This window comes from Lytechinus variegatus, chromosome 13 (assembly GCF_018143015.1).
Source record: "Lytechinus variegatus isolate NC3 chromosome 13, Lvar_3.0, whole genome shotgun sequence".
Taxonomy (NCBI): domain Eukaryota; kingdom Metazoa; phylum Echinodermata; class Echinoidea; order Temnopleuroida; family Toxopneustidae; genus Lytechinus; species Lytechinus variegatus.
This window is the reverse complement of record NC_054752.1, coordinates 13,800,292-13,821,671: the sequence shown is the minus strand read 5'-3', so window position 1 is coordinate 13,821,671 and position 21,380 is coordinate 13,800,292.

Below are 21,380 nucleotides of genomic sequence, written 5' to 3'. Positions count from 1 at the left end.
CAAAATTTTGATGTCAGTTTCTACTCTTATATATATATGAGTAAAAAAAATAAATTCTTTTATGATTAATAATTAAACTGTGTATGAGCCAGGCATGAGAATGACTTTCTTGAAAAATATCTGTAAGGAAATTAAACCTATGGACGGGTTTCAAGGGGCAGAGCACCAACGGGGGTTCAGGGGGCACAGCTCCTTCCAATGAGCATTTAAAGGGATATAGGAAGCCATTCTGGAGTACCAATTTGATAGAAAAAGGAACCCATTGTGGAGTACCAATTTGACAGATAAAGGAAATAAAAATTTTACAAACTATACAATGCATTTTGTACTTTATGAACACTGTGTATAGACCTATACACCACACCTATAGTAAAGTAAACCATATGCTGCTGACATTGAGAGACAATTATGGAACACAAGCATGTACAATGCAGTAGACTATTCTGGAAGTATTTAACCAATCATCTGTTCTTAGCTACCCCTGCAATTCTAATATTGTTCCTTTCCTTCTTCTTGTCCATCCTCTTGGCAACAAGTGTATCCAGTGCCTTTTCCTTGCTATCTTGCGCTGTTTGGATACATATTGCACCTGCGCTGCCTTCTCATCTGTTACAGTCTTTGTCTTGAGCTGCTTTCATGGCTAGCTTCTTTTCCATCTTTTTTACTCACCTTTTCTTGCTGTTTTGTAAGCAGCTGCTGCACTGAACATGTTACGGGTGAGACGGCGATCAGGCTGCCTGAAAGCAGTAATGGCATCTTCACCTCTTGCAAGCATATAGTACATGTACTTCACCATTTGGATTGATGTGAATGTGGAAATATTCATTCTCCCTGTGTGTTGGTCTAGTATGTTCCCCATAATGTACTTTCTACTTGGGGACCGTGAAAAAATAACATCACTCCCTTAATCACTCTTCCAAGAACATTGTATTTTCCGTTCCTGAACACGTTCGTATGATACCAGGAGTCAATACTGGAATCGTCTTCTATTGCCAGTAGCTTGTCTGTATGGAATGCTTGAGCCTCCAAGTCAAAGCTATCCCTCTCATCATCAGTGAGAGGGATAGGCATCATGTCTTTCAACCGCTTCATCCACTTGCAGCTGAGACTATGACCTCTAGCGGCAGGGTCAATGGTTGATATGGCTTGCAAATTTTTATTTGTAAGAGGCAACTTACGCTGTAAGCATTTGCCACATTTCTTGTAGGCTGCTGATGTCTTCTCAAGGAACTCAACCACAGTCTTATCCTTTGCTCCTCGCTGCTTGATTATCTTTGATGCTGCTGAGCCAAAGAAGATGTCACCCTGGGCCACATACTTACTGATGTTATTAAGATCAAGTTCCATAAGTTGTCTTGTCCAATCAAATATTCTTGCTTCATGTAACAGGACAAGAACTTGATGTAGAGTATTTCCAGTTTATCATAGACTTTGTGAATGAGTGGTTCCTTTGACAGAACATTGAATGTTCTGCCAGAGTACCCAGAACTAAGGCCTGTCAATTGAAATAACACAAAGAATAATAGTTAAAATTAGGCAAAATTTTGGCATTATAATAGGGGCCTTGCTATTGATAAGTACAAGATTCTGAGATTTCGATTTCATCAGACAGCCCATATTTTTCTGATAGTAACTGAATATTAATCTCAAAATTCCTTGTAGGTTTCTTTCATATATGCATTTGTTCTTTGGTGATGGAATATCAGTTTGAGTTCAGTTTTTAAAAAAAATTAACTGTCAAAGTCACAGACATGAGGTATAAAAAAATCCACCGTTTCTGTGTCACATATCTATTTTAAATCTGTATTATACAGGATGTGAATTCAGGTCATGTGAAGTCTTGGTTTTCCTAACACTCTGGGAGTACTTGATGTCACCTGAAGTTACTGGAATATTCATTGTTTTTCATGTTGAAAAACTGTCAAATGTTCTCTAAATGTCTCGTACAACACGTATGGAATCACCGAAATGAGTGAAGTTCCTTGTTCGGCTGAGCACCTTAAGCAAGATAAACAGTTTTGTTCAGCGCCTGCTTAATTGCTTGGCAAGTGGTTAGCAATAGCTGAGCTACTATCACCATCCGTCACCGTCCATCGCAGTAAGTTTTCTGCATGTTGTGAATGCGCACTAATTCAACAATTTTGGATAGAGGTTGGCACATGTTGGCTAATGTGGTCTGCTAAACATTGGATTGTATGCCCTATGTACCGGGCTTCACAACTGCACTCCATTTCGTAAATAGCATCACTGCAGTGAAAGATAGGGAGCACATCCTTACAAATAGACAAGATAATTTTGTGTGTGGTAAATACCATATGCGCTTCAACGCTAGGGAAGGCTCTAGATATTGCTTTTCTAATTTGCGTCTCAAACTTTTGGGAAGCTTTCCTTCGCCATGGCAATTTGAGGTAGATTGGACAATTCTTTGGGCCCAAGAAATGTGCAATCTACCTCAAACTGCCGTGGTGAAGGAAAGCTTTTCCTCGCCACAGCAGTTTGAGCTAGATTGGACATTTCTTTGGGCCCAAGAAATGTGCAATCTACCTCAAACTGCCGTTGCCATGGAAGGCTTTTCCTCGCCACTGCAGTTTGAGCTAGATTGGACATTTCTTTGGGCCCAAGAAATGTGCAATCTACCTCAAACTACTGCATTAAGGGAAAGTTTCCCAAAAGTTTGAGATGCAAATTAGGAAAGCAATATCTAGTGCTTTCCTAGCATTGAAGCACATATGGTATTTACCACACACAAAATGATCTCGTCTATTGTAAGGATGTGCTCCCTATCTCTCACTGCAGTGATGCTATTTACAAAATGAAGTGTCGTTGTGAAGCTTGGTCCATAGGGCGTACAACCCAACGTTTAGCAGACCGCATTAGCCAACATGTGCCCGCCTATATCCCAAATTTGTTGAATTAGCACGCTTTCACAACCCCCGTGCTCATACAGAAAACTTACCGCTAGTACTGTGACGGACGGTGATAGTAGTTCGGCTATTGCTAACCACTTGCTGAGCAACTAAGCATGCGCTTAGTACGGGACATTTAGAGAACATTTGACATTTTTTGATAAGAAAAACAAAAAAATATTCTAGTAACTAAAGGTGATCATCAAGTACTACCAGAGTGTTAGGAAAAACCAAGAATTCACATGACTTGAATTTACATCCTGTATGATACAGATTTAAAATAGTAATGTATCCTACAGGATGCAGAAAATGCAGATAATTTTCATAAAAACTGAATTCAAATTGATATTCAATTATCCAAGAACAAGTATATATATATAAAAAAAAAGAAAAATAACTATGAATAAAAAAGAGCAATTAAAATTTTCGAGAACATTGTGGCTTACGGAACACTCAATATATGTGTTGTATTGACATCTCTAGATTGAAGCCAAACTTTCTTACTTTATGTCTCTTTGACTTCTTTAATCACTTTATTTGGCTAATAATTATGATAATCCTATCAAACTAAAGACATTTATTATGTTAACAAGGCAAACGCCAAGCATTATCTTCCCTGCATATTGCAGTCATGAAGAGACTGCATGTCAAAACTATGCTATATGACTTCTGAGGCTGTCAGCAGTTTAGGGGGTGAATTGTGGTTCTGACAGTTTACATATGCATTAATGGTATAGGCCTACTTTATCCCTAGAAAATCAGATAACACTAAGAATGCTGTTAATACTATGAAGCTATAATTATTTCCATGCAAGTAAGGAAATGAATTTTAGTGAAAAAGAATGTAATTGATAATAATATGAGTAAAATTGTAAAATTATTTATGTTGAAATGACAATAGTATGAAGCTATAATTATTTCCATGCAAGTAAGGAAATGAATTTTAGTGAAAAAGAATGTAATTGATAATAATATGAGTAAAATTGTAAAATCAAATTATGTTGAGATTACAATAGTTTGCAGCTGTGTCTTTAGTTTCTGGGGTAATAGTTTCTTCCAACTTTGCTTCACATTCCAGTGTTTTTTAAATTGAGCAGTGAATAGGTATACCATCAAACTCCTGGTGCAACTGACTTGAGTGCACATGTTGGATGTGTTTAACCAGAGCAGTACTGGAACCAAACCGGAGTAGTACTGCAGTTCCAAGAGGTGATGGTTCACCACTGGCATTTCTTGCATGTGAATCAAATACAGAGACATTGCCACAATGAAAAAGAACAGAAATGGTGGTTTCACATGTAGTGACCAGACAGCCAGCAGCATGTGATGTAATAATAGAATGCTCAATTGAATCCTTTAAAGTGTATAATTCGGTGTCATGTATCCTGCCAAGAACTCCTGTGCATGGTTGGTCAATTGCAAGTGTTGCAATGGAATCTAACTGGGTGAAAACAATTTTCTTTGGTAATTCACTAAAATGCATGAAGGGATGTTGCAATGAGGCATTATTATATATGGCATCTCCCTTATCCGTGACGTGGCGCATGATCAAATTCTTGTGGGTTCAGTGGATGAAGGGTATTTATGTACTCCGGAAACAGAAATTGAATAAAGTTCTTGATTTCATTAGTTATGATGTTAATGAATGCATATCTTTTGTATTCTAAAAAAATAATTTCAGTTTCTTTTAAGTTATTCTTAGTGCTTGTTAACATTGAATAATAATTAGTTCCATTTAATGTTTATATTTTAAGTTTTATTTGTCTCCTGAGGATTTTCTGAAGTCACCAGACTCTCCTGACTATGTTTTCTGTATCTCCAGGACTCTCTGAAATTGTAAATTCCTGAACTACTTTTTCTGTCTCCCCAGGTCTTGCTGGATTTGTTTCAATGTCCTAGACAATTTTTGTCTTCCCACGAGTCTATGAAATCATTGCAATCTCCTGGACTATGTTTTCTGTCTCCCCGGGAATCTTTGAACTTGAGGAAGAAGGAGGAAACTCAGCGTTCTTTGAGACTCCATAATCATACAATAATTCTTCTTTGATTTTTTTTTTCAAAGAGAAAAGCACAAGTCCTGGTTTTCCACTTATAATCTCTATGATCTTGTGCCTTCATTTTGCAATTAACTTGACCTCTCCATTCAGTTTGTACAAACTGAATTTCTGTAACAGACATTCCCTGCTTGGCTGATGTGATGCACCAACGTCTGATAGCATTACTTGAGTTGTGGAATCGGGCAATTCCCCTCATTGGCGATGCTGCATCTCTGTTCACACTCTACTCCAAGTCGATCGACAATCTGGCATGGTTTTTACTAGTTCTCCTGATTGTGAAAGCCCCAGACTAACTGTAGGATTGGTTGAATCTCATGTGCTGCATTCTTGAGCTGACTGAGAAAGAGTACCCGGTACACCCTATCTGGCATAGTTAGGTCTATACATTGCAAAGAAGATGTTGATTTCAAATGGAACTATGGTAATATATCCAGGAGCATCATTTGAACGTAATGCACGCATGAGATCTATGTGAATTTGGTTGATCATGAATACATACAGGCACCAGTATTGGGCAGTATGTTTCCCAGTCATCACGTCCTTGAAATACAGCTCATATTACTCCATTTGTTCTCGGAATACCTGGCTTGAGTCAAGGAATTGCATCTAAGCATCTTCATCCTCTGGAACATTAGCAAGAAGTGCTGTGATCCCATCTTGAGTGGTTGAAGGAGTAGATTTCAAGCTCTCATAGATCTTCCTCCATTGCAAGAGGAAATATATCATGGATCCGGGTGTAGTATTTCCTGTCCACAAATCCAGTCAACGACCCATCAGCCAATATCACAGATTCGGTATTAAGGAGATGCTCTGCCCCACTTTCACCGATGAATGTACCTTTTGCACCATAGAAGGCCAATTCCAGGTGGAGTTACCAAGCATGATAACTTATCAAAAATGCATGGTTCATCCAGTGCTTGATGTAGTAGGCCTTATGGTCATATGTTACCACTCCATATTCCTGCCGTGTCTCATTGGCCACTTTCTTTGATCTTTTCATTTGCACTGTTGTGGAAAATCATCTTTCATGAATTTGGACAAAAACCTAGGGAATAGAGGCAAAAGCCTCTCAATCACAGACTAAAGCAGCCAGTGGAAGTCGGTTAGGCGTAAAGCATTTCATTTTCCTTCTGATACTCTGGCGAAAACTCAAACCTTGCTGTTTTGAGTTTTTTGAAGTATGGTTTCGACTTCACAATCTTTTCCATCAAACCGACGCCTGTTCCTATTCTTTCGGATGTTCATCTAAACTGTAGGCTCTTTGCATACAGAATCACTGATGGAGAAATGATGTCCTACGTTCTAGTAGCAGCTACCGACTGTAGCATGCAAAGAATTCTTCCCTTTTAGAGTGTCCATGTTAATGTCATAGTTATCCCATGTAAGGCTTGTGCTCAGTTTAGGCCATCAGGTTTATCCCGCTCATTCTCCTTCACAGAGTATGCAAATTCAGTCTCGAGTGCTTTTACTTCATTGCAACTCAGTGAGTTTCCGAGTTGATTAAGGATTCTTAAGATTAGTTTTGAACCAGTCAGGGTTCCCATTCCTAATCCAAGTACAGTGTGCTTCCAAGGTCGCACTGCTCCCGGTGTTGTACATGTATACAGCATCTGATGACATGTCTGTAGCTTTCCTTTCAGTTGCATCAGTTTTAGGAGATTCATATGAGTGTTTTAAAAACAGCAACAGTTCTGCAAGATCCGGTGAAGACGCCTTCAGTGATGATACAGATGAAGGACTAGCCGTTTCCCACTTTGGCATTGCCTTGATCACTTTACGAAGGTGAAGTGCTGTAGCTGATATCATATGGATATGTCTTTCATCTTCGCTTTATAGGCTGTTGCTCCATCTCCTGACCATTATAAACTGTGCATCACATTGCTCTTTCGTTTGCCAACATTAGACAAAAAGACTTTGTCTTTAAATTTGTCCTTTATTGTTCCCACAATGCTCAGAAACTTGGTCCTGTATAATTCCTAATGGATTTTGAAAGCATTGCTTTGCCAAGTTTGAAACTAATTCAAGTGATTCTAGTTTTGCTTATTGAGTTTCAGCCCTCTTGCCACCTGTTAGGGCACTAAAGAAGATGCTTCACTTTTGTTTATGATCAGCCCATGCTGTTTCAGAGCATGTTACTTTTTCCATAGATTGAAAGAAGATAAAGAGAAAGTGTCAATTAAGAGTAGACAAGAAAAGCGACCTGGAAAAAGAGTTTAGTAGTATAAAAGAGAGAATAGAAGAAGGAAAGGAAGGAGCAAGAAAAAGGAGAAGAGAATTCTGCACAAAAAATAACATACCATGTTCTCAACTTGAAAAAAAATATATAATAGATCAAATTATTCTTTCTGCATTCCGTAATTGCAGACAACTTTCTTGTACCATGAGGCTGGAATAGATACGGGAAAAGTGTTCGTAATATGAGTTTGGCGAATCACGAGTCCATCAATAAAATACCGTGTAATCTTCTTCTCGAGTACGATGGCTAGGATATTGTCTTCTGTTGACGTTGGCAGTTTTGGCACAATCTTGGGGGGTACTTCTGGGTCCGAGGGTGGAACGGCTAATGATGCTTGCGCTAATGGCACAACTGTGTCCGGTTCATCTGGGATAGTGTCGACATCGGCACTGGCATATAGTATTGGAGCTGTCGTCCTCCATCTGTTCATAGGACCTCTTTAACATCGCTAAGGGCTTTCCAGAGATTCGTGTAGTTGGTAGGACTTCTCCATCGAAGGTCGGAGAGCACAATAAGGAAATGGCAGGGCTTGACAGTAGTTGAGTGGCTGGAGTTTCAGATTTGGGCGTCCGTTCTGACAACTTGCATTTGATTCTTGGAATGGGTGTGGTAGTTGGACATGGGGAATGGTTCCTCCTTGTGTGAACAATGTGCCACTTGAGATTGTGTGCTTTTGTTGAATTGTACGAGCACCTCTAGCACTTACGTAATTGTTTCGGGTGAAAGTGTTCTTCCTCTAAATGCTGAAATAGTTCTTTTCTGTTCCTGCACTCTTTGTCATACTTGATCAAGTCATTAAGCCGCCATCGTCTCTTTCACGGCCATCTGTATAAAAGTGTTTTAATGTCCTTGACCAGTGTAATTGTATTCACCAGAAATACTTCAGTTTAATTTTGCAATTTATGCTTACTTAAATAAGTAAGCATGCAAGGCAGACTTGTATAATGCTGTCAGCATAGCTTAGAAACTTCAAATATAGATTCTCTGAACTTGAATGTAAATGCATATTTACATGTAACCTAGAATAAGTAAATGTTTTTGAAGTGTCAGAATGCAGTTCTTACATGCCATTTGTCAAATCAATGTTGACATTTGAGCTTTTCAGCATATTTGTTGACTTTTCTTCCTGTTTTGGTTTGACTGTTGTATCTCTTCTTCGTACGTTTAGTATTCACTGTTCCAGGCACCCCGTAGCATCATGTGACTTCACACAAATAATTTTTTTTTTAACTTACAAGCATATTTCATCATTTGACCTGTGCTATAAATGCGACTTTTGACCAAAAAAAAATAACAATGGGGGCTCTGTTATGCAATGCAATCCAAGTTTGCTTACAGATTGTATCATATTGTGATTTCTAGGGGTAAAGAAATCAATATTCTTGCCATTTCATATTCTAAGGAAACTGCATCTACAAAAATGTATTTTATACTACATGTATAAAAAAGCATTTCATTCATAATTATGATTAATCACAAATCTTTTGAGTAGATATGAAGTAATCCATATGCATCTTATCATAATTTGGATTTTTTTTATTACATGGTGATCACCACCATGTATGTCTTTAAACTGTATTTACAAAACCAGTGCCATCCTCATTGTCCAGGTTGGGATGCTATGTAGTTATGGCCTTTGTTATAAATGCCTCCTTGATGTGTGGCTTCTAATTAATTGAACCAAAAAGAAAAATAAAGAATTATACTTTCATCCAAACGATGATGTCAACTGACCTTAAGTTTCTATTTATCGTGCTATACTTGCAGAAACATTTATCTGAAAGAGTCTCCAGGTTTTACACCATCAAAATTGAAAAGCAATTTGAAGGAAGTTCAACAATCAACATTAATAATGGTATAACCTGTCATTTCATTCAACAAGCACCATAGGTTTAAAAAATACCATACATTCTGGATAAAATGAACTTCTTCAAAAATTATAGCTGAATGAATTTAATTGTAGATTTCCTAAAATTCTTGAGCTTAAAGGTAAATGCCAGTTGTGGTAACGATATCAAAATGACTTCGTAAAGAATCCAATGAAATGACCACCAAAGTGTCTGTTTGTATAAATAAAAAAACATGTGTCAAAGGATTTTGGAAGAAATTGTGTAATTGCTGAGAAATTAGCAAATAAGCAAAGGTTTCGGGTCAAGCGTCGGGCCGACATTCAAAGCAATAATAATAGTAATAATACACTGTCCCACATGCGCTTATTTGTGTTGGTGATCTTCAGTGTTAACACTTTTCAGTGTAGATTTCAAGATTTCACAAAGTTCAGTTTATGTAATTGTTCCAGATCCTCGATGATATACTGACAATTAAGCCTGGTTTTACAGACTTTCTCATGAAATCAGTGTTTACTCCAACTACTGGCATTTCTATTTAATTTGTCTGCCAGTGGGATCGTTTTAACCATCTCATGAATGTATGATCAAAATCATTGGCGGCGGAAGCCAAAAAATTTAGGGTAGGTCCACCTGAAATTTTTGGATGGGCACAGGTTAAAAATTTGACAGGCCAAAAAAAAGGTCATCAACCTAAATTTTAGGGGGGAGGGGACCACAGACGTTTCAGGGGGGGGGTCCACGTGAATTTAGGGGGGATGTTCCCCCCCTCAAATTTAGGGTGCTTCCGCTGCCTATGATCAAAATGCCTAGCTGATCTAAAATGACAAAAGCAACCCCCATGAAATTAAGGAACTTAACTACATTCCATATTTCTAAATCATAGCTGAAACTAGTGTCTGCACAACTGTTTCGTTCAGTACGGTCATTCATGGTCATTCAATGCAAGTAACCGGACTCTGCAAGCTCAGTGCATTGATTTTGGTTATAAATTATTAAAAGTAGGATATAAAACAAATATATGGGGCGTTTCCTTCGAAAGCATAGTGGGAATTGTTAATACTTGGTTGGACTGGCAAAACTACCATGTTTCCTTCGGGGGCTTCGCCCCTCAAAAATAGTAATTGCCAGACCAACCTCGGATAAATAATTCCACTATACATTCTCAAAGCCTGATATATTTGTGTATTACTTTGAATTCAAAATTTGAATTATAATTTCAGTTACAATTCCCTGAAAATTTGTAATGAATTACTTTTTATTGAATTTGATTATATCAGTATATTATTATGAGTTACAATTACAATTTTTTGAAAAATGTAATCAATTAAAATAACAATGATTACAAATTTTGATTGGCCATCCCTGTATGGCAGTAAGCAAACTTAAACCTGTACATTATCATTCCTGTATTGAGCAGAAAGAAATAACGCAAGGCTATTATCAAAATGACCATAAATCTATTTGCAAAGTACAAGGAATTGAATCCACCATAAGAAATAGCCATATTAGCATTCATGTAATTTGAGCTTGCAATGTTGCTTTGTTATTCTACTGTCCTATCGATAAACTAATCCATGTAGTATTTAATCTGAATGAAAATATGCATTTAAGTGATCGTGTATACATAGAAAGATGAAATTTTCTTTCATTCTACCATTGCCATTTGGAATTGTAGTGACAATACCCTCTGCATGTTCAGATCTTGGTTTCTGTACATTCATGAAACTCCAATCATAGAACTAGATAATTTTGACAGGGATTTAAATATTTTTGTTCACTTGCTGTTGTCACATGTATTTCAATAGGGTTTTTTTAATGACAATCATTATTTCTTCATCATATACTTTTGTGTTATTGCCTTGATTGAAAAAAAAAAATTGGTGCTCTTTTGCAATGATTATGGATTTGTTTTGCTTGATATCTGATATAATTGAGTGGGAAGTGGGGGGGGGGGGGGGGGGGGGTGCTAGATGAATATCTCCTAAGTGTTCAATCATATCCTAATTGACAGTTGATTAGGCCTATCTGAAATTGAGAAGATAGAAAAAACATGTTTATTTGATAAAGGCTGATTCTAACAGTAGATTTGGCAATGGATAATTCTTATTCTAAACATCGCATCATGTGTCTCAATAAATGTAACCGTTATCCTGCCCAAACAACTTAAACATATATATTCCAGTCTCATTGTGCATCATAATGCATATTGAAATGGATATGACAACAATGTCAAAGAATGACACATTTACACTATCAATGTACATGTATCCATTTAGAATGCAATAAGATATTGAATAGTTATTTTCATTTTTGGTGCCCTTTATCAAACGAGTGAAAAAAAGGTTTCTGTGCTAATCCTTTGTAGCCTTAGTATGACTACAAGATGGTTGTTTGAATAATATGCAATTTTAATTTATTGTATGTCATGCAATATTGAGAATGTCAAAGTATGAAACTCAATATTTGATTTAATTTTGTTATACCTTGTATTTAATAATACATTAAATTGATTTACATTGTTAATTTCATTTTTGTTTTAAAGTGGAAACTGGTGGAGTGTGTTATTGGAATTGTGTATATGGGGATATGGGTCTGTTGGGGATGTGATTGTGTGACTGTTTGTGGTTGAGTGTGTAACTCATTTTGTAAGTTGGTGTGTGCGACAGAAAGGTGGGAGGGCAAACAGAGAAGAAAATAGAGTTTGAAGAGGGGATGTTGTAGTTTTTGTCTCACCTGCATAGCAGAGTGAGACTATAGACCAATTTCACGGCCGGTTTATGTATTTGGCCCTCTATCGGCGACGCCATTGCTGCGGTGGGCAAGTGCGCTGACCGCGATTGGCTCTGTGTACAAATTCAATGAAAGATTACAGATAAGCTCTGATATTGTGTCATTAACTTCATCATAAATCAATAAAATAAAGCATGGACACCTGGGTAGACGATGTAAGACAATGGCCATATCTGACCGATGAAGGTATGATGAATTTTTTGCACTTTGGCTACTTTTTCCCCTTAGTTTTGTCAGTAAAAGTGAGTTGATGATGACCAAGAGTCGCTGTTGGTTTTCATCAGGGAGCTCACTTCTTGTTGCTAGTAAATTGTGTTAGAGTAGCGGGAGAGTGAACGAGACATAGAGTGAGAGAGGATGAGAGAGAGTGAGGGATAGTGTAATACAGAGAAGGGGATAGTGAGAGGGGAGAGAGAGAGAGAGGGATAGCATGAGAGAGAGAGAGGGACTGATATTTCCATCTAAGCATGATCAAATAAATCCCCCCCCCCTCCCCCACAAAAAAACCCACCACCACCACATTTTATACAGCCCTATAAGTATCCAAAGGAGGGGGCAAGGCAAGAGAATAAAACAGAGAGGAAGGAGAAAGGAGGAAGGGGAAGAGAGATCCACTGGCGACGCATTCCTTCATCACGGCCTGGAAACTTATGCAGGGAGTACGGCTTCACACACACAAACAGGCTTCATGAGTCCAAGGCGAGTGAATTTCACATTCACTTTGCTTCCAATCCTGAAGCTTTCTCCATTGTTGTGGCAATTGAACACAGCACAGCTGCGACCTGAACTTCTCCGATTAATGCTCATTGTGAATCTTACAAGAAATCTGCTCCATTGGTCGAAAATAAAAATCGAACGAATGTACCAAATACCCTATTGACTTGTGTACTAAAAAGTTGATTCGCCCACCGCAGCATGGCGACCAGCCTGCTGCCTCTCACGTTGTAAATTGGTCTATAGGTGCCGCTTTTCCGACGGCGGCGGCGTCAACATCAAATCTTAACCTGAGGTTAAGTTTTTGAAATGACATCATAACTTAGAAAGTGTATGGACCTAGTTCATGAAACTTGGCCATAAGGTTAATCAAGTATTACTGAACATCCTATCAGAGTTTCATGTCACATGACCAAGGTCAAAGGTCATTTAGGGTCAATGAACTTAGACCATGTTGGGGGAATCAACATCAAAATCTTAACCAGAGGGTAAGTTTTTGAAATGTCATCATAACTTAGAAAATATATGGACCTAGTTCATTAAACTTGGACATAAGGTTAATCAAGTATCACCAAACATCCTGCATGAGTTTCACGTCACATGACCAAGGTCAAAGGTCATTTAGGGTCAATGAACTTTGGCCGATTTGGGGGTATTTGTTGAATTACCATCATAACTTTGAAAGTATGTTGGTCTAGTTCATAAAACTTGGACATAAAAGTAATCAAGTATCACTGAACATCCTGTGCGCATTTTAGGTCACATGACCATGGTCAAAGGTTAATGAACTTTGGCCATAATAGGGGGTATCTGTTGAATTACCATCATAACTTTGCAAGTTTATTGATCTCACTTTTGAAACTTGGACATAAGAGTAATCAAGTATAACTGAATACCCTGTGCAAGTTTCAGGTCACATGATGAAGGTCAAAGGTCATGTGAGATCAATGAACTTTGGCTGCATTGGGGGTATTTGTTGAATTACCATCCTATCTCTGTAAGTGTATTAGTCTAATTCATAAAATGTGGAAATAAGAGTAACCAAGTATCACTGAACATCTTGTGTGAGTTGTAGTAGTTTTCAAAGTCAGCACTGCTGCTACGTTGAATCGCGTGATGCAGGTGAGACGGCCAGAGGCATTCCACTTGTTCATGATTAAGCAATATGCCCAGAACCCCCCCCCCCCTCGTATTCCCCCTTCATCAATCTCTCTTGTTTTATTTGAATGGATTTTTCTCAAGTGATGTGCCTTTGTCAGTTATTTTTAAATATCTAGATTACTTTTATCAACCACCCCCCCCCCGGTCGGGGTGGATTCTTGTTCTAAAATTACTACTTCTACATTTGAAATATGTATATAATATGACAGGAAGTAATATGAAGAGGTATATGAGGTGGCCCAAGAGAATTCCAATTCAGGGGCTAGATAGATATACCATAGGAGAGTTTGATTTCTTAAGAAAAAAAATCTGCTTAGCAAAAGGATAATATCATCATTTACTATTTCTTCATTATTTTCTTCTTTTCCATTGCCATTTTCATCACATGTAAAATACCCCCACCCCCTTTAGTGATGCCGCCCTTCTGTTTAACATAGAAGAGCAGAAATAAATATTCGAATCATGCTGGCATAAACCCTTGGGGGAAAATTCAGCAAGTACTGAAGGGTACTAAATTACAATGGTTTCGACTGCCCTCTACGGTAAGAATATTATATAACGTTCTTCACTCCTGAACGGGGGGGGGTGTTGAGCTTGGGCTCCTTTTGCCCTTTGCTTTGTCCAAATCTTGTTCAAGTTCTTTTCAGCAGGAAAATGATTAACTTGAAAAAGAAAAAGGTCCTATAGATGGAATTACTTATTAAAAAAAGGTGAAATATAAGTATACTCACCAAACGGAGGGGGGGGGGGGCAGCATCTGTCCAGTGAAAAGTCGAGCTGAGTTTGAAGAAACGTGCATACCCCTCCTCTCTCACGTCGTCCAAAAAGACAAATATTGACTTTAATAATGTATTTTGTCATGTTTGTAATTTATGAAATAATTATAATTATGATAGTTGAAATGTCTGCAGAACATTTTCTTGTCTTATCTTCTATTCTAATCTATCTCCTGTGTTTTTGCATTGTGTGATGATGTGTGGAAGTGTGTGTGTTTGTTTGTTTATAACCCTTTTATTATAAGTTATGTTATTTGTATATTTGTAGGGCCCCGGCTATAAGCAGTCTTGCTTCTTAGGGGTCCTGACCATTAAGAAACTTGTAACCTGTTATATTTTGAATTTGTTGTATCATGTTATATTTGTAATTATTTCGATGTCTTTTTAATGGTCAATAAATTGAAATTGAATTGGAATTGAATTGAATATATAGTAATCCCGTCTCAGCATACACTATATATTTTGGCATCTATGCAATCACTCAGGAACTCCACAAGGTTGATTAATATAAGGCCTAGAATGAATAGGTTTATGCAATAAAAATTGCGTATATTCTTTGTAAGTAATTGACCCACAATATTTCTCATTTTCGGTCAACGTTTCTCTTTTATTTTCACCACATCGGTCTCATTGACCCATGAAATGGATCCTTCAGATGGACCACTTCAAAAGAGATGAGAAAACTTCATTTCCTTGACCATTTATCGATGAGTTGGCGCCAAAATTGGTTTCGACATGTCGCCTGCTGACCCATGACTCTGTCTACAGGAAGCAAGTCCCGTTTCGATCATTCCACTGCACTGGAGAGTGGCATCGCTGTTTGATCACTTCATTTAATTTGGGTTTACGTTCACCGAAGAAAGAAAGATGGTGTGGACCTGCTCCCATCAAACGGCGAATAACAATCTAGAAAAAAAAACATCAAAAAACGATTGACCCCTACGGGGGGGGGGGCACAAAAGCAAGCAAGACATGAAGTATAACTGAAACAAAAAAGAATAAGTAAACGCCAAATAATAATCAATTTCTTCAAAACCGACATTGAAATACCTCTATTTCGAAAAGGGAAAAGTCCTGTTGCATTTAGGATCATGATGCGAAACAGCTATGCTTATCATGTTTTATCATGTATACATAAATTCGAATTATAAACTAGGTATCAGGTAAGGATATGCAAGACTTCAGAGATTTGGTTACAATGCAGACTATATAAACTGTCAACCCCCTTTCTTTTTTTTTTTATTTGGGAGAGGGATGTATTTCGTTCTATCCCCATACATGACATGCATATCTGGCTTTTTCTGTTTTTTATTTTATTTATTGACTACGTATTCCCTCATAAATTATTTATATACTTATAAGTGAATATTCTTCATTTACCATGTTTGTTTTGTATCCATTCCGTTATTCTAATATGAAATAAAAGTCAAATTTGATCTACTCATCATTACATCGACGAGATAGAATAGAGTTCAACTTCTACGATTCTATTTCCTTAGCATGCTGGTAGCAATATAGCAGAATAAAAAAATAAATGAAGTGAAAGAGTAGTACTTTCTGGAGAGCTCAAGGTAAAGATAACAAAAGAAGAGGGAATGAGGGAGAAAACAAAAAGAGGTACACGATAAAATGTTGTTTAAAACTTTATGCAACGCCTTTTTTCTCTGTGAACTTTGCGGTAGTTGTTTAACAGTTAGACAGCCAGGCTCAATGAATATTAAAGATTAAGTACTGAAAATAAAACATCGTTCCTTACATTAAAAAAAGGTTTTTACTCACCAACCGCTGTAAAATTTTTGTTGTGCTGAAATGGGGAGAGGAGAGCAAGAAGGGGTGGGGTGGAAATGGAGATATGATCATATCCGAGGTTTCCTTGCGACCTTATTCTAGAATCCTGACTGTCATGATTAAAACTAGGGAAGTACAAACGGCATAGGGTTTAGTGCTAAACCGAACTTTACAACATTAACATTGTATGTTTCTCTTTTTACATGTTTTACTAATCCGTTATTCTAAACAGAAAAAAAAACACGTGCAATCCTCATTCGCTGACCGCCGATGCATGCAGACGATCACTTTGGCGCGAACGCGGAGCATCACAAAATCAACGTTTCCCAAGCGTGTCGTTCATTCTCGAGTGTGCAAACGGGAAACTTTAATACTCGCGGCTTTTGCATCTTATGATGTCATGGATGTTGGCAAGATTGAATCGGAAGAGCTACTTCATAAGTGCACCAGACACCAGCACCGAGATTTGTTGGAAAGTTTTGAGCAGCTTTTCTTCTGTTGGATTCATAGCCTTTCATCGTCGTCATTCGAAACAGACTGATTGCTGAGCGCTATATGAATAGAATTAGAATAAGCTTCTGAGAACTATTTCTTCACGCCATCCTGAGGTTTCTTCTTCGGTTTATCACGAGGAAAACTATTTCTCTTATCGTTTCCATGGTTCTTCAGAAAAGTTTGAAGATTGGATTGGTTTTCTTTTGAAGGATTCAGGATTTTATGAATTTCCCGCGCATTAGGTAAGACACTGATCATTTTATTATCTTTTGAAATTAGGTAATTTTCATTTAGTTTTGGTCATGAACAAAATGCAAATTTCGGGGTTAATCTAAAATTATTGTGTACTAAATATTGAAATTGAAGGTTTTTATAAATTTGCCCTGAAATGCAATTTTCACGTGAAAACTGTGGCATTTATTCAAAGCCAATTCTTTTTTAATGTTAATGCAAATTCATCTATTCAGTTTTATTGTATGACTGCTTTTTGTTTGCAATCAACATTTTATGTTTTTGTAATTTCACTCTTTTTATGTATACATTTAAACTTGCCTTGAATCGTATAGGTTCATGGACCTGGTTTTGCTTGTTACTCTTTCAGCGTTTCACTTTGTTCATATACTGCTTTTCTTTGAAATGATTACAATCAAATGCTCGCTAAGTTCGCACTTCCATTCTTCTGATAATATACGATGGTTTGGCCATGTTCCATCTCCACCAAATTTAAGCACTTTCTATAATAGTGGCGTAATTTTGAGGAGTTCATATATGGCGTATCTGAGAAAATTATGAAAGTTGCGAGGCAAAAAATTTCGACATTTTTATTACAAAATCCAATTTTGTGAAAGATTTTGACATAATGTTCACAAAATAATATCACATTACACCATTTTCTCTTTCCTGTTATTTCCTTTTCTACTTTTTCATGGTCGTGATTTTTTTTTTGGGGGGATGCACTCACCCCATCTGTACGCCACTGCTTCATACACTGTAAAAACTGCGGTGTTAAAACTGAAACCAATTGGTCTTGATTGAGGACCACACCCTGAGGTGTTAAAATTACACCCTAGAGAAAATTACACCCTAGAGATTAAACATAACACCAAAGAGTGTAAATGTAACAACAAAAGGTGTTGTAATAACACCTATAGGTGTAAAACTAACAGCATCATTTTAACACCGGTGTAAAATAACTGGTGTGTTCCTCTGTGTACACCGGTTAACACCACAGTTTTTGCTGTGTACCCCTGAAGCAACAATTGAAGAATAAAAACAAGTCGTGTTGAACTTATGCTTTAGGTCCTAAAAATCGGCAATATAAGGCTAAATTTACGCTCTGTATAGATTATGGGGCGATTCGTGGATTTTGGTCAGATAGAACTTTTCAACGCTGTTATTAAGGTATTTTATGAATTGCATTGATACATGTACATCCATACCAAGCACAATTGAAATTTAATCGACTTGAATTAATCAGTTATATTTCATACGCGCTGATTCTTTTGAAGGCAATCCACTATCTTACATCCATGCAAGCTTTCATATAACTTTCGGGTAAACCCCCATCAAGATGAAATATCTTGGAATTCTTGAAAATAATGCAGTATACATTTCCACAGTTCTGGTAACTTATCCGATCGGTTCTATTTTGTATGTAATCTTCATGATTCGCATGGAATCTCTGTTAAGCGGCGTGTGTATTGAATTCAGAAACATAAGCGGGGCAATTCTGGTTACTTAAAGATCGTGATTAAGTCGGTAGAAGTCATAAAACTGGAGATGTTTTATGAAATACATCCTGGTGGGCACGAATCCCTTTCTTATATGTATGTCTCTTCTCTATCGATTGAAATCCTACTTTCAGTGCGAAAGTCGCAGACAGAAATTGTGATAATAATATCGTATCGTAAAAAATATTAGAAGAGATAAGAGGATAATGTGTTTCTATTTATACATGTAAAATGAGAAGCGAATAAACTATGTTGTTCATATTGTGATTCAGTTATACTCTTTCTTTTGAAGCGGCATAAAAAAATTCTGAAAACCTTAGCCTTTAATATTGTGTTTGTAATTCTTCGTCTCACCCCCTTGCGTAAATTTAGAAAGGGGCGGAGATTGACCCCCGAAATTGATGATGAAAACTGACGTATAGATGCTGGAAGGCTCGGGGATTTGAGCCCCCTCCCTCAAAAGGCCCACGACGAAGAAAAGAAAAAGGAAGGGAAGGGGAAAAGGTGAAATGCGATATTATATGAAAAATTATCACTCACAAAAAATGATTTTCATTTTGAAAATGGTCAAAACTTTCGCTCGCTCATTTTCTACTAGAAATTTTGATTCATATGCCATTATGCTCACTTAAAATGTGTGTATCATTATGCCAGTGATAACGACTGACAGTAGTTTTGTTCAACCATTTTGCGGCAAGGCTTATATCTAATGTTTTTCACATATTTTCACGTATTCACGTATTTTTCGTTTTTCATGATTTAAAAAAAATATAATTACATAAGTTACCTCAATCGTTTGCATTTTTTTAATCGTGCACGATGAATGTGAGGCGATTTTTTCCCATAATAATTTAGATGAGTACGTATTGTTATTGTTCAATGTTATCTTTAGAGCCTTAAAATCGTGAAGAATGACGCATGCACATTTCTCTCTCAGACAATGTTAGATGCATGGCGGTTATGGTGGTTGCAAAACATCGCACTCTCAACAATTTCTCGTAGTGTTTATCCAGCAGTTTTGTGGTAGGTGTGTCGTTTAAGCCAAATTGAGCAAATTTGATAATGCATGTTGAACATTTTGAATAGTTTTTGAAAGAATACAGAAGGGAGGTGGTATCCCTTGTGCCCCTGTCATGATCCGCTGGGATTGACGTACCCTGGAGCTACGCCTCGTCGCTTCGTTAATACGGAGTCGATCATTCAGGATTGAAATTGAAACCAGAAAGCGCGTCACATGAAGGTCATTCTCCCCAACCGTGATCAAAAAGTAGTAAACTACAATCTGCGTCACGAAGGCATTATGATTTATTGTTTAAAAGAAACCTCAATCAGGTGTTTCTATTGTTTGTTGGTTGCTTTTCCCTGAAATCCATCCGCGCATTGAAAAACCATATGCCTTTGTCAGGGGCGTCGATCCATTTTCAGATGGGGGGGGGGGGGGGCAAAAATCCTGAATCAATTTTCAAAGGCGCTCGATCATACAAAACAAACTCACACACCCATATATATATATATATAGACATATAATTTATACATGTATATAGACATTATATATGTATATATATATAATTTTGATATTTCAGTCTGAAAAATTGACAGTTTTAATGGATGTTTTTAATAAAGAACAAGATATATCAACAAAAGATTATTGCAAATCGAATCGGGAGTTCTTTTGATGTTTAGAACTCAAACCGGACATTCTATTTTACTATTTAATCATGAAAAATATGGGTTTTTGCTACATAATGATGCGGGCGCGAAGCGCGAGCTGAAAAAAATTATATTTCAATTTGAAAAGTGGACATTTTGCGCACGATTTTAAATAAAGAACGAGTTGTGTATCTCATTCTCACTTGCCGCTTTTTGTGTAACATTGCAATCTTATTTTATTTTTTGTACATGCAGAATTATGGGGGGGGGGGCATAATTATATGTTTCCCCCATATTTTCATTTGTGGGGCGATCGCCCCTCTGGCCCCTCCAGGATCGACGCATCTGGCCTTTGTTAATGTCACAAGTTCCCCTCTACCCATCGATACCCTTGTTGAGATGATAGGGCGTTGAACTTGCCATGCTGCTGTAAATCCCTTGTTGAAATAAAAGGTTGAACTTGCATTGCTGAGGTAAAACCGCGACATGCTCATCTCTGAAAAAACAAAATCATCCAGGGACCCTTTCCAGAAGACAGTGCAACCAAACGCAACCTCAAAAATCAATCATAAGTTGAATTTCAACGAATCCAGAAGAGTGGGTTTTGGGTCTGCGTCTGATATTGGCTTTAGACAAATCTTTGTGCTACTGCCCTTGAACGCATAATTCTTTATTGGTTTTAGATGCATGCTGTTCATAACATCAGTGGGTGTCGAATTATCGCCTTGCGTCACTGGCGTATAGAGGGGGGAAGGTTGGGGGACATGGATCACAAACCTAACTACCGTAACCACTACACCACAGAGACGGTTTAGTAGCTAGGACGAATACTATTCTGTTGAATTGGTTAATGCAGACGAGACCGTCATGGGTATTATCCACTCATTTGATATCTACTCTGGATAAGCAACCCTACACACAAACAGATCATCCACACTAAATCATTAATTTACGGTTCCTATAAACCAATTCTTACTAAAATCTCCATTGAGCTGCCCATTTCTGTGAGTTTGCGGTGACAGTGCATAATGCAACATATCATGTGCCTAATTAACAACTCGTCTAATTATTTACCTATTTGTCATATTGAACTTTGACTCATGAATATTCCATCTGTAAATAATGTGAGACCAAGTGGATGTTAAACAACATGAGTATAGAAAATCGGACAATTCGTTGAGTGAATAGACCACGTGGTTGGTAGACCAACTGGTTAAAGACGAAGTA